Below are 6,409 nucleotides of genomic sequence, written 5' to 3' on the forward strand. Positions count from 1 at the left end.
TCCTACTATGTTACACTTAGTTCCATTGATTAAAATTCCTCTCCCCACGAGCTCTATACGTTTCGCATCTGCAAATATTCCCCGCTCAAAACAACTTGCTACTACTACCAAATTGTCGTGGGTGGAGAAGATCCAATGCATCCCAGCCCGTTGCAAGCTCAATTTTGACTCCACGATGTCCCTTGGACCGTCTATTCCTTTCCCCCTGTCTAAAAAACCCTGTGCATGTGTCCCATATTTGCAGCTTCACAGATTTTCCTCCAACATACACTATTTTTGATCCAAACCCAACACCGACTGTGTGACTATTTTCATCGCTAAGTTTACATTATATGAACTGGTGCAATAAACACGACTTTCCTGACCCAGCACTGGCGATAACTAAAAATTTCAACAGGAAATCGTACGTCTCTGACATCGTTATACACATACTTATTACGGCTTTCCCGCAAAATTAACTCCAACAGATTTACTTCTCCAGAACTGCCTTTGAGTTTTCCCCCAACAACACTCCATATACGTCAGACGCTACACTTCCCTTTTCAGTAACCCGAGGACGGGGCTCACCATCACCCTTCCTCTCTCTTTAAGAGGACTGCTGCCCCTAGCAGGCTATATTCGAAAATACATACAATATATGAAAATACAATGCCTAATTACTCTACACAAATCCAGTGAAACATGACACAAAAACAAAAGAAAACTACAAATACTCTGCAACTTTCTCGACCGCAACGCATATAGTACTTCATACTGTACTCTATCTATATATGACGGTAGTATCTGTTCCCGAAAGAACGGTTACCGTGGATGACCATGCAGCTTTGCTAGAAATGAAATGATAATTAAATAGACACCCTAGCTGCAAGCAGGCGTTGATACACTTCATTGGGGACATGTTGAAAATGTGTGCCCCGACCGGGACTCGAACCCGGGATCTCCTGCTTACATGGCAGACGCTCTATCCATCTGAGCCACCGCAAGCACAGAGGATAGTGCGTCTGCAGGGACTTATCCCTTGCACGCTTCCGGTGAGATCCACATTCCCAACATGTCCACAACACTACATTCGTAGTGCGCCTAATAGATGTTTGCCCATCATACTCATTACTCGTGGCAGATTAATCTACCAAGTCCCGTATGAGTTCGGGCATAGCGTGTGCGTTCGCACAAGAAGGTCAATGGCCGGGAACCCATATTTTTAACTATATATGACGGTAGTATCTATAGTCATAGTCATCTATAGTCCCGGTCGGGGCACACATTTTCAACATGTCCCCAATGAAGTGTATCAACGCCTGCTTGCAGCTAGGGTGTCTATTTAATTATCATTTCACTGTACTCTATCTTCCTGGTTTTTTCTGTGTTTAGCACCTCTCTTCACTCTCTCTTTCTTCCTCTTTCCTTTGTGTGACAAGCCTGGTATCACATCTGGGCAACCCATAAATGGCCGTAACCGCCCAATGTGTACTATCGTTGTTCTAGTAGGCAGCTGAAGCTTAACATTAGCGGGGGATATGGTTTCAACAGCTTGGTATTCCCATTGATACCTCGTGAGGAATTTCTTCGTTTTCCCTTTTTGCGTATAGGGGCTGGACAGCCTCACTCTAAACTGCGGTAAACTTCCTTTCCGCTTTACTGGGTCTTCCTGCCTTTCCAAAGCCTTTGTACTCGCCTTTTGTACCCATTTCCTAACATCCAATATGCTTCAAATACTGGTCCCACTGATGGTAATGAGAATCCACATAAAAACTCTGTGTACCCCTTCTGTCCTTCTGTTGGCCTGTGGATACAACGCGCTCGCCCTGAACTTCTTTACGTTCAACAATTTACGCAGTTCATTCATTAAATCCGACATGAAGTTGGTTCCTTGGTCAGTAATTATTGTCTCTGGTACACCAAACTTCAAAATCCAGTTTATAACACCATAGCTTAGATACTACATACCTTTTGTTGATTCATTTTCCTTTCTGTTTTGTTCAACATTCCATCGTTGAGCTTCTGTAAATGTTGTTTGATTGAATCGATAACACAAAATTGTATACTCCTTTCTTTGTCAAGGTTTGATTCTATGCAATGTAGTGTATCTACCACTTAAATTCTTTGTCTTATTTTGAGGGAACAAAACTTACTGTATATAATTGTAATTTCTGTGTGAATAATTTTTTTGTAGAAATGTCAATATATGCAAATGTTCTGTTTTATTTAATATGTTTGGTTGCCATTATGTAAACTGCTGACCTTCACTTAGGGTTCTGAGTTATTTTGTACGTAAAAGGTGGTGTGGTTCCCCTCGGGAACGGAATTGTGTAGCGTGCGCAAAATGTGATGGACATGGATAGAATGGTAGAACAAAGAGTCAGTCGGGGACGAGCTACCAAACTATCAACTGCCCATGTAAAAGTTGTGTATTGTGCTGATTCCGAGGGAGGCTTTTCCTGACGCTTTTCCAATGCCTCGGATGGATGGATAAAGAGCTGGAACTATTCTGGAATTGGTATCTATAATCGCCACCAAGAAATGACAGAGTCCAGCAATTGTACCTGCAAATCCACCTACCAACATGCACTCGCCACCGCACTGCACAATCACTGTAATGGAACAGAAGAACTATAACAATATACAGTGAAGGATCAGCTCACTGGCTGTTTTAGTGTGTTCAAATATAAGGTAATTTATTACTGAATTTATGTACCTACCTTGATTTTTTCCTTATCACAACACCTCTCAGGTTCCTCTCCATTTGAACTATCATTACCGAGTGTCCTTGGTGTGGAAAAAATAAAAGTCTCAAAGCCAAACAGTTAATTAAATAATGTTTGATCTTTGGTAAGAAGAGAGTATACAAATTTACTGTGGATTTGGGAAAATTGTGGGAGGTAGTAAATGTAGCTTTGTGAAAGCCTCCCAGCGATTGAAACAGTCCAATTTAAAGTTTTGTGGACTTTCAAAGCTACTTATTTAATCATTGACTTGAAAGTAGAAGACTGTAGTAATACAGACAATTTGCTGTTACTTTTAAAAATTAAAAGTTCGTAAAACTGAGGCTCATAAAGTTTTTCTTAGTTAATGATCATATTGCTGCCCGCTGTAAGTTTTAAAAGGTGAGTCAGTTTTTTTTACAAATTTTTTAATATTGTGTCTCACTGCAGTAAAAGTCGTGAACTGCATTTGTGGAAAGTTATATACTCTTGTTTGCTAAGTGCTTGTCTCTCTTGTGTATTGGAAGTGCATATTAATGGTGTAACAGGATCCACAGTTTGTGTATTGTGCACATGCTAGATAACGATTAATAGAAAGACCACTATTTATGGAAATAGTAACTTCTTTATTCATAAGACAGTGAGATGTAATTTGTTAGTGAACTCCATTCAAATATCATTCTAAGTAGAAAGGTGTTTAGTAGTGAGAGACTTTATCTATGCACAATAACTAATTTTGCTGTGAACCATATCTATATTTCATGCCAGATAGGAATTTGTTTGAAGAGTAATATTAAACCTATGTCCAATTTACGATTCTGCAGTGAATATTAATAGTAACGTTACTGAGACCATTCAGTTTGACTAAGTCCTCAAGGCAATAGCGTGTTTTGTTATCTTTTGTATTTATGCAAATAGTTTGTTCTGCTCTGTCAGCTCCAACCTTAATGCGAACGTACTGTATACAGGTGCTAGAGTTCATTGCACTCTCATGTGACAAAGTATAGGCTTTGTTTGCCCATTGAAGTTACTTATTTTCAGTTTTTTGAACAAGAATGTTACAGCCTAATTAGGCTAGCGACCGTTTTTATTGTCATTTTGACACTGTGGATGGGTAAATTATTGTTTGTTACTGTTTAAATATTTACGTAATTCTGACTTTCACTTCCGACAAGCCACCTCCTTTAGGTACATCATGGTCCACACAATTAAATTCCTGTCAGAGGGTAACACTGCTCCGTTGCTTTATACCATAATTGCTTTAACAAGATAGTTTTGTTTCACGACCTGCCTCCAACTTTAAGGTTGTGGTATAGCAGTAGCAGACGGAAGTGTTATAAGTTCTTTACTAACTCTTGCGCGACTCCTGCCGCCAGTTGATTTGGCATAGCCACCATCTCCACAAACTTTGAAAAATGGTCTATTGTTGTCAGGACGAATCTGTTCCCCGATGGTGATCGCCTAAAAGGTCCTAAGATATCAATCCCCAGCAAAGAGAATGGACATGTCGCTTCTGGCAATACTTATAGCTGTATCTGTCTCCGACTTAAATCTGCTCTCTGCGCACATGGTATCCAATTCTTGACATACTGATCCACATCTCCTTTCCCACCTCTCCACCAATACCTCTCCGCCGCTCTACTATACGTCGCTCTACACACTCCATGACCAGATAACACGTGATCATGTGCTTCCTTTAAATCCCCGTCCCTCAGTTTCGCTGGCACTACTACCCTTGGTCCTAACTTCGTTCCCCTGCACAGAAGACCGTCGTATATGTTAAATTGTGGCTGTGTCCGATACAATTTACAATATTTATCGGCGTCCTTAATTCTTGCCATACCGCTACGTCATAACCTATGACTTCTACTTTTTCCTCCTTCCTACTTAATGCATCCACGTTACTGTGCTTCTTCCCAGGTTTGTGCACCACCTCGTAATCGAATTCACTAAGCCTCACAGCCCATCGAGCAAGTCTAATGGACGGGTCTTCAATCCCAACAACCACGTCAACGCAGCATGATCTGTCACTACCCAAAATCTTCTCCCATATAAATAGCATTTAAAATATGTGATACCACAGATTACTCTAAGCATCTCCCTCTCTGTTGTTAAGTAATTCTTCTCTGCTGCATTCAGCTGCCTAGACGCATAGGCTACAGTATGTTCTTTCCCATAAATTTCCTGACTGAGAACACAACATAATGCTTCATTCGATGCATCGCATGTAGTATAATATCCTTTTAAAAATCTGGAAACACGAGAACCGGACTTGATGTGAACACTTTTTTCAGTTTGTCAAACGCTTTCTTACGCTCTTCTGTCCACTCAAATTTCACGCCCTTCCGTAACAATAGCATCAACGGCTGTGCTAAATCTGCAAAACCCCTCACGAACTTTCGATAGAAATTGCAAATTTAGATGAATTACTGCACTTCCTTAACTGTTTTCGGTTCTCAAAAATCCCTTACAGCCTGTACCAACCTCGGATCTGTTCGCTCTCCGTCCTTACCGATAATATTACCCAAATATGTTACGCCTTCTAATGCAAAATGACACTTCTCCAGGCTCAACGTCAAACGAGCTGCTCTTAACCTCATAAAGACTTCCCTTAACCACTGTCTATGTTGCTCCAAACTACTAGAAAACACTGTAATGTCAGCCAAATAGACCAGGCACTGCCGTGGTTTCAAACCCCTCAAGACACTGTCTAGCAACCTCTGAAACGTTGCCGGAGCGTTTTTCAAACCGAATGGCATTCTAATGTACTGGTAATGTCCTCTAGGTATAGAGAAAGCAGTTTTTGGACGATGCTCTGGACCCACCTCTAACTGATGATAACTACTTGTCAAATCCATGGTATAAAAGTACTGGCACTGTCCTAAGTGATCCAAAGTCTCCGATATGTTTGGAATCGGGTATGCGTCCTTTACTGTCTTATTATTGAGGTATCGGTAGTCACAACAGAACCTGAATTTCTTAGTTCCATCCGTAGATTTTTTGGGCACAACGACAATGCCCGCTCCTCAGCGACTATTACTATGCTCTATAATACTGTCCGCAAGCTGCTGATCAATGAAATCCTCTACAATCGGCTGCAAATACCTTGGTATTCTGTATGCTTCACTCCCTGTTGGTATCCTATATTGAACTAATGGAGTTGCTGGTAACGGTCCTTGTGGAAAAAACAAATCCTTCAATTCCCACAATAATTCTTCCACATGCTCTCTTTCTTCTCCTTTAAAGTGCTTAAATTTGTGACGCAATGCAGTTCTATCGGCTGTTAGTGGTTGATCGCTTCGCCTAGCTCTCGAACACCAGTCTTCGTCGTCTGGCACATCCAAATTTGCTACTTAAACTCCTTTCCTCAAATTCGCGTCTACAGCGCTAAAATTATCCACGTTCACGGGAACTACTGGCCCGTCGTTCAATAACACATACCGTACCCACAGGTAGACTTGGCTCCACACTTACCCAAGATGACTTCCCGGTGCCAATAGACACAAGCTCATGCGAATTAAGCCTTAATGCTAATGTACGTGATTCAATTGGTTTGCTCATTACGTTGAACGCCCCTTGCGACACCTCTGCATTCACAACAGTTTCCCCTAGCTGAAATAACATTCCACCAAGTTCCACAGTTCGTTGTCCAAGGTCAATTTTGGCATGATGTTGATGCAATAAATCTACTCCTAGGATCATGTCAT

The 6,409-nt window shown here is 41.1% G+C and overlaps 1 non-coding gene across 1 annotated transcript; it reads right to left on the minus strand.

Annotated features, from left to right (window-relative positions):
- Positions 1-910: 910 nt before the first annotated feature.
- On the minus strand, positions 911-985 carry Trnat-ugu (transfer RNA threonine (anticodon UGU)). The gene has a single exon. It is a non-coding gene; the product is annotated as a tRNA-Thr (tRNA).
- Between the last annotated feature and the right edge of the window lie 5,424 nt (positions 986-6,409).

This window comes from Schistocerca serialis, chromosome 8, assembly GCF_023864345.2.
Source record: "Schistocerca serialis cubense isolate TAMUIC-IGC-003099 chromosome 8, iqSchSeri2.2, whole genome shotgun sequence".
NCBI lineage: Eukaryota > Metazoa > Arthropoda > Insecta > Orthoptera > Acrididae > Schistocerca > Schistocerca serialis.